The sequence below is a fragment of the Gavialis gangeticus genome, unplaced genomic scaffold (genome assembly GCF_001723915.1).
Source record: "Gavialis gangeticus isolate Ggan-Ray unplaced genomic scaffold, GavGan_comp1, whole genome shotgun sequence".
Taxonomy (NCBI): Eukaryota; Metazoa; Chordata; order Crocodylia; family Gavialidae; genus Gavialis; species Gavialis gangeticus.
In genome coordinates this window covers 7,212,808-7,221,444 of record NW_017729009.1, presented here as the reverse complement: position 1 = coordinate 7,221,444, position 8,637 = coordinate 7,212,808, and positions in this window count along the sequence as shown.

Sequence of the window (8,637 nt, the reverse complement as noted above, 5' to 3'; positions counted from 1 at the left end):
CCCCCCCCCCCCGTGAGCGTCAGCCAGGGAGTGGGAGTGCCACGGCCACTTTGTGATCAGCTGTGGGGGACCCCCTCCCCCTGTCAGTGAGATTGGCCATGAAGACCTCCCCCCCACCGGTTGCTGACTGGTCACTGGGAGGGCACATGCACCCCCTGACTAAGGTGGCACCAGTCACCCATGTCTGCATCAGTCTCCAAAATGTGTATTTCTGCAACTTTGCTTAGTCTGCTGTTGCTTTTGTGATATTTTCATTGCTTGTCATTGATCACATCTGGCTACAGTGCCCTGCTTACGCACTATGTATCCTACACTTCATCTAGACACAGGGGCATGGCTGAAAGCAAAAATGCACTCCCCATTTTATACCAGCTAATGGGAGCTTCTAAGCAATATGACTATATTGGAGCAATAGAAGGGGGAAGGGAGAAATAAAAAAATAAGGCATGTGTGTACAAGAAAAGAATGCACAGAAACAGTTTACTTGTGTTAAAGTATTACAAGGAAATCTGTAGAGGAAAGTTTCCTCCATTCCCTGCCTTTTCATCTCTTTCAAGGTCCATAAGCAACACTGTAAAATGTTATTCTCCTTTGAAGAATCGCATTATTATTGCCACAAAAATAATACAGCAAGACAACACAACAGCATAAAATTCAGGCTTCACCCTTGAAAGGATGATGTCAGGGCTGCTAAGCTGTGGCAGAAGTGCCAGTCTGGAAGGTAAGCTTAAGAAACAGATGAGTCTGTGCACTGACTAAGCAACCTTTCCGAAGAGATACCAGCTGCAGCACATGTAAAGTGAGCCATGAACCAGCATCTGTGCTGCACATTACTGAGGCTGCTAAAAGAAATTGAAATTGGAGGTGTAAACTTGGGGAAGGATGCTAATGCTCCCAAACCGCCCCGATCTCTTTCTGTCCAAATTAGTGTTGACTGTTAACATGTGGGTGGTTACCAGAGATGATTCTGTACCAGAAAGTCATTCAAATCAAAACAAGTTGATGTCATGCAATCTATAAGCGGCTGCAGGTTCAGAGTTCAGGTGATAGCTATGTTTCTATGACTCTGGAGGTCAGATACTGAAAGCAATGGAGAGCTGGTGACAAAGCCACAAAAACAATGGGAATTGTCTCCTCAAAGCAGTACTAAGATAGATTGACCATTAATTCAAAGAGAGTTATTCCCTTATTTAACTCTCCTGGATTCGGTGCAGTTAAACCAAAGGTGGAGCTGGATCGGAAATGTTTTCCTGCTGTATGGAAAATTGAGATTTCAAAAATTTCCCTTTGGAAGTGAAAAGCCAGAAGGAGAGATCCCAGAACATAGCATAGTTTATGCCGTTCACCTGGGGATGTCAGAAGACAAGGTTTAAGCCCCAGCTACAATAAATATTTAAATATTCCAGTATTTATTGTATGAAGTTGGAACAGCTCCAACTATCAACTGAAACACCCACCTCAGAGTATCTTGCAGCCTGCTGATCAAGGCAGGTGCCTGGGGTGTGGGAGATTAGAGTTCACATTTCTAGTCTGAATTTAACAGAGCAGAATTCAAATCTGGGCCTGTCTCATGCCAAGAGAGTATCCTAATCCCTGGGTTACTGGCTATTCTATTGTCTCCCATTTTGATCAGAAAGTCCCAGCCTTGTTTAAATTCCAGAAATTTCTGAAAAAAAATATTGGTTTTGACAAGTCAACGTTTCCAAACAAAGCTAGTTCACTAGAAAACTCCCTACCAGTTCTAATTAAGGATGAACAGGACCCACAGTCAAAGGACTCTTTCTTGTTCAGAGATGAGATTGAAAATAGAGAACCATGAAAGAGCTACTGTTTGATTCATAGATATTGAAGGATGGAGGAAAATGGATTTGTTTGATAGCTCACTTGAAGATTGGCCCTATTATACAAGACTGGAACAGTATATAAATGCTAATGGTATAAATTAAGAGGAAAAGTTTGTGAAAGGCAAAGATTTTTGTGGGTGGTATCATTTCTTGGACCACCTGCCTGGTTAGAATAAAGTTAAACAAGCCATTCAAAATGCTTCCCATTTGAAGGGAGGTCTGACAGAAAAAGGAGCCACAGTGATAATTAAAAACAGTGTCCCCGTGTCCCAGCTGTCCTAAAAACTACAGGGCATGACAACTCTCTTCTGTTTTGGTGGGGTTTGATTTCCCATTAATTAAGCTTCTTTTTTTCCTGTTAATTGGTCATCTTGCACCCCTGGAAATTTCTCTTTCATCCAATTTCCCAGCTCTTCATGGCTCTGTGTAGTTCATGAGCTCCTCTCAAACTCGCAAAGCATTTGTTGAGATTCTGCAAGAGTATTTAATCCAGATCTACTGGGGGACAGAGAATACTTTTATATTTTATAAACAGAAACAAAAATGAAGTGAAATTATTTTTGAACATGTGGCTGAATTAAGGAAACTAACTTGGCACTGACAATTTGGCGAGAGTTTAAATGATACATTAATGGAGCAGTTGATGTATGATAAGCAAAATGTAGTCAATAGCCATTTCCAGTTGGCTTTGCCTGATTTGACCTTAGTACAGTATGTACCTTAGAAGTTCCTATATCAAATCAGGAGGCAGACTAAAGTTTACATAATACTGTTGCAGCTCCATAACACAAATGTAACAATTAAACTGGGAGTCGGGCAGAGCACTTTCATTGTGAGGAACAGACACAACCAATTGTGGGTTTAAGGAGAAGTTACAATGTAATGGGCACATCTACATGAGACTTCTACTGCCAACCTAATTGGCTCCATAGTAAAATATCATCGTCTACACGTGGTGCTATTAGGATGGAATAAAACTGCCAGACATGCTGAAGCACCATTATGAGCTGTCCCCTCTGCAACATGTTGAGCTGGGTCAGAGCAGCCCCAGGCTGGTAGGCTGATCCCTGGGCCCCTGCCACCTGGGGCTGCTCTGCCACGACTCAGCGTGCTGTGGTCCCAGGCGCACATTCAAATACACAGTGCCCAGGAGTGTCAAACGTGCCAGAGCTCATTCAACCACATTAATTGCACATGTAGATGAGCCCAGTGGGGCACAAAGAAAGTGCGCCTCAATGACCTGTGCAATTACCACCTCAAGAGGCAGCTTGCAGATGACAGCATGGAAGGCACCAATAATGTTACAGCATCTCGGCAACTCACGGGGCCTCTACATAATTGACCAACGTGCAAGGGCCTGAGAGCCAGGGCTGCTGCAGAGACGCTGGGCTGCATGAAGAAAGGGTAAGGCACTGCATGAGGGACATTTTGCTCTGGCAGGCACCTTTGCAAAAGCAGCTTCTCCCTGGTGGCCATAGGAGCTCAGTTGCACAGGGCTTTCCAGCGCTGAATCAGTGGCATGCTCTGGAGCTCCAAATCTGCCTGATGCTACTGTCCATGCAAGGGTCCATCCCATCCACCCAGGATGGCAGCATGGGCTGCACGGGGAACAGGGCTGTAGATAGGAGCTGTGGGCAAGGGAGCAAGGTGGTCACCACCTTCCTCATCAAGGGCCGGAGCAGGCAGGAGGCATGTGTATGCATGTTATAAATGCAAAACTAACAAACAAAAAAGGTTCATTTATGTCAGTAGTTTAAAATGCCTAGCAGCATTACTATACATAGGTTATCAGATTGGCATCAGCCGATATGGTTGGTTAATCGTCAGCTAAGAAAATCCCCCTCAGTGTACCCCTGCTTTTTACTAAATACACACAGTGCACAAGGCCTAGTCAAACACACACACATTTGCCTCTCTAAATATACTGCAGGTTTCTAAACATAATACAGTGAGAGCCACTAGAGAGCTCACAAACTATTTACAAGGTATACTGCCCAAATCCTATTTCTCCTTTATTACTTAGAATCATAGAAATCATAGTTGTTCTACCTCTTCTTTAGAAACCTCAATGAATTCTGCTCTCCTTCCACAAACAGACTCAGTTATATTATTTGTTCAATAGTTATCTTTGTTTTCCTTTAATTTCTGTTTCAACTATTTTGTTTGGCAGATTGAACAGTGGTATGGTCAAGAAAGGAAAGAGCTCCTACTTCCTTAGCTAAATCCTTCACTTGTAATCATGACTAGCCTTGAAGGCCCCTGTATTATGTACAGAGGAAATTATATATTGATATGAAATTCTTGGAAGTAGAAAAAAAATAAATGATTTCTGTTCCACTGCAAGTAGATTATTAATTTTCCTGGGAGCATGCAATACCCAAACAATGACTTAAAAAAAAAAAAAGAAAAGAAAAAAAGGAAAAAAATCTTGCTATGAAGATGTTTCTTTATGACCATTTAAACTCCTGATAAAAAAAAAAAAAAAAAAAATGTATTGTACTTCATCACAAGGATCCTGAATTGAGCTGTTCCTTTGCAACAGCTCAATATCCAGAAACAAATTCCTCTAAGTCCCGCTCCATCTGCAATCTTTACATCCACTCCAGTTTGTAACCTATGTGTTTAGTTATTTGGCTGTTTCATCTCCCGATTTCACTTCAAACATATTGGGCACCAAACCAGGACACAGCAAGTTTCCTGTTCTATGAACTACAAGAAAAAAAATTGGAAATTAATCCTGCCCGCCCGCCCCCCAAAATAAACTCAAGGTCTAGGGACAGACATTACACATAAACCAGTTTAAGTGATCAGAAACTGGTTTAAACCTGGAACAGAACAGATGTTCAGTGCACATAAACCAGTTTGAAAATGGGTGAAACTGGTTTGAGATAAACATGGTTTAATGTAGTATCAGACTTAACTGATTTGGCTTAACTGCTTTAAGATCAGAGTCTCTGAGCCTCCCAGCATGCTTTCTGGGCTGGGAGGGACTCTTTGTTCCACAGCAGGGCTGGCCCCTTCCCTCTGCTCCCTGGCTGCAGCTCTGGCAGAGATTTGCAGGCACATCAGTGCCTGCCTGGCTTCTTCCTGCTAAGCAGGGATTATTCCCCACTCTTCTCAGCCTTATGCAGATACCTCAGCATTAGTTAATGGACCACATGCTGGCTACAGTCTGTGCTATGGGAGATGGGACAAAAGCAGGCAGGACAGTGTCAGCTTAGGGCTTTTTGGAGCTAATCAACAGGTAGCTTAATGTCCTTCCTTGGAAAAGTTGTTTAAGAAGAGCTGTTTGCTTCCCCCTCACCACTCCCTGCTAAGCAGGAATTCTCTCATCCTCTCTGCCATGTGGAAAGCTGTCTGTGTATTAGCTAGCAGACCACATGCTGTCTATGGTCTGTGCTGAATCAACAGGCAGAAGGTAATGTCCCTCTGTTGTTTTCTTAATGGGGTGATAAACACTTACCAGTTCCCTGCTGAGCTAATCAGAGCATCCTGCCAGCCATGCCCCCCACCCCTCAGCAACTGCTTATTCAGCAAGCTCAGTACATGTAAGTTACTGCACTAGAGGGCTGCTCTAGTGCCGCCCCCGCCCCCCCACTTCTAGCCTGAACCACTGCAGGCATGTGCTAGCGTTTCTGGAATGTCTGTACAGTTACAAAGTGATTTAACCTAGCCAGGTTAGACTACCCTGCAAAGATTGAATCAATTCAGGCTCCGGCTTTTTGAATGTCGGTCCCTAGCCAAGACCCCTAACCCCCAAAAATATATCAATGGATTAGGTGCAAACAGCAGCAAGCAGATGAGTTAGAGTGCCGGGTCCTCTGCTGCCACAAACCTGTTCCATAGAGTTCTGCCACTGGGGGTGAGCTTTGCATCTAGCCCTAAGATCATAATATTTGGGCCTGCTCCAAAGCCCTCTAAAGCAAAAGGAATCTGTCACTTACCTCAGGCCCATTGAGCCTATTTATCTTTTCTTCCCAGGACACTGAGGTGCTTTACAGTCAACTTTAGCGAACACAAACATAGCTGCTAGTGATTCTCCCAAGGCTAGCAAGCATGATTTCCATGGAGACTGCACCCCCAAATTTTAAACTTTGTTGGACCGTTCATAGCATAATAATACTTACTTCAGGACAAATGCTAGGTTCCTAAAAAGATTTAGTATTTTCTCTCCTCTGCCTGCTGAAGGATTGTTATTCCTAGAAGAATTCACTTCTGTAAGATAAGCGTTAATATGTTATTTCTGCAAGTCTCCAGAGCCTGAAGTTTGAATTTAATGTGAACTGAATAAAATCATTTGCTTTTTATCAGCATGGTCCATGAACCATGCATGGTTTGAGGCCAGTATGTGACTCCAGCGAAAATGAGTTTAACTCCAACTGCCTAATCCCTACGCAAGATCATAAAATCACCACATATCATTCAGTGCTGTTTAGCAAGAAATGCCCGTCTCTATAGTAATAATAAAAAACTGAATTAGTTACTGTCTCCTCAAAACAGGATGGCTCCTGCAGGTTTGAGTGAGGGAAGCAATTAAAGGGTAGATAGGCTGTATGGCAGCCACTATAGAAGAGTAACCTGCTTGGCACTACTAACACTTAATTTTTCCATTGACAAAGCTTATTCTGAAAAGCAAAAAACCAAGACATTTTTCTGACTAATCATTCTGGGTCAAACTCGTGCTCAGTCACTGGTATAATTCCAGCATAAACAGGGGAGTAACCCTGGATATAGACTGATTATTACACAACAAATTTAGCCATTGTTTATACACCTTGTTCATACACAATCTTGTACTCTCAACTGTAGAAAAAGCTGCTCGGATGGTTCATGCTTTCTATAAAATCCATGGAATTATAGAAGCTAAAGATGGAAAAGTACCACAAAATTATTGAAAACATGTTTCTATGAATCCTAGTTCATTCAGTTGCTTCAGTGATAGTTGCTCATCCCTTTGTGTTCACTTTCCATTTGTGTGCATGTGCACGCACACACACATGCACGCATAACAATTTTGTTGATTCAATTAAAGCATTTTTAAAACATTCACTCAAATCCCATGAATAGCAAACGTTCACAGCAGAATCCTGGTAGTAAGAGTTGCATTCTTCCAGTCAAGCAGCACAAACAGAACCATGCAGCAAATCACAACCAATCTCAGATTTTGCAGGGAATGAAATACCAGGGTGGCATTCAGTACAAATGTTATTTAAAACCTCGCATGACAAATATATGTGAAGAGATCTGCCAACTGTTCTCTTACACCCTGCAAAGTGAAGTGGCATTTTCTGAAGACAGTCTCCTTCATGAATAATTCACCCAGCTCTCTAAATGTCCAACTATCTTACGTACCTCATCAAGGGAAAATTTTTGCAGAACATTCTCCATTTATTATTCTGGTGTAATCTTAAATACTGCAAATTGTATGGATACCATTACCTTCCTTGAGTTGCAGTTGCATGATCTGAGCTTTTGAGGAACTTTTCAACTGATTACAAAGGGCTTTTGACCACTTCCTAGATCTTATGATAATGACAGTTAAAGAAAACCCTCAAGTAAATAGGCCAACCAACTAACCAACCCATTACTGTCGGAATATTTTTACTATTATTTGGCGGGAGACTACGAGCTCAATTCTGCTCTTGACTTCAGTACAATTACTAAATCAGACTTGACTAAGATTACTTGAGATTTATACCAGCACAATAAGGAAAATTTTGCTCCATTTACAGTAGATTACAAGTTGAGAATACAGAAAAAGTAGGACTGGAAGAGACCTCAGGAGGTCATCTACTCCAACTTCTGCTCAAGTCAAGATCACCCCTGTCTAAACCATCCTAGACAAATGTTCATCTCACTTGTTCTTAAAAAACTTCCCAGGATGGAGATTTTACAAACTTTCTAGGTCTGTTCCAGTGCTTAACCACCCTTGTAGTACAAATGTTCTTCCTCATATCCAATCTAAATTTGTCTTTTTGAAGTTAAAGGGAACTGTTCCTCTGTGGCCACAGAGGCTAATCTATAACTACACTTCAGGTTTGTGTTTGTCAATCTGCATTGGTTTAATTTATGATAAGATTTTAAATTTATTTTGTTAAGCCAGGACAAATTCTTTGTGGTTCAAACTAGTCTCATCTTAAGTTTATTGTAAGCAGGGTTAAATCAAACATGTGAAATAAGTTCACGTGCAGACTAGGCCTAATAATTATATTGGCAGGCAGAACCTGGTTCCATCTCTCATTTACAAATCCCACACACCTAATTTTTCACTGAACTTCTTTCTGGCTGTGGTGCCAATTCCTGATAAAGACATGTTGAGGCCTTCTGCTCATGTGTATCTATTTTAAAAGTGCACTAAATAAAATATTAGCCTTCATTTTTTTAAATAAAAAGATGTGAGGTGATGTCCAAGGAGGAACAGCATGGAGTTCAGGCAGTGACATTGTGTAAAATGTTTTATTTAACACGTTGGATTAAAATGAATTTATACTCATTTGAATGATGACAGTGCTCAATAATTTATCAATGAGTATGAATATATAATTACCATATTATGAAAATGAATTATTCAGTGAAGATATTATATTAATGTGCTGTCCTGGTATTTCTTCTAGAAAGTCACTCAGGCCTTAATCCAGATATTTCCATTATTATATTTTTAGATAGGTAGAAGAACATCATCACCATACCCATGTTGCGCCATGCCAAATTATCAGCCTCTTCCATTTTCTCATTCTACTTTTTTAGCTCATTCTCTCAACTCCCATCTCCCACCCTGGGGGGGGGGGGGGGG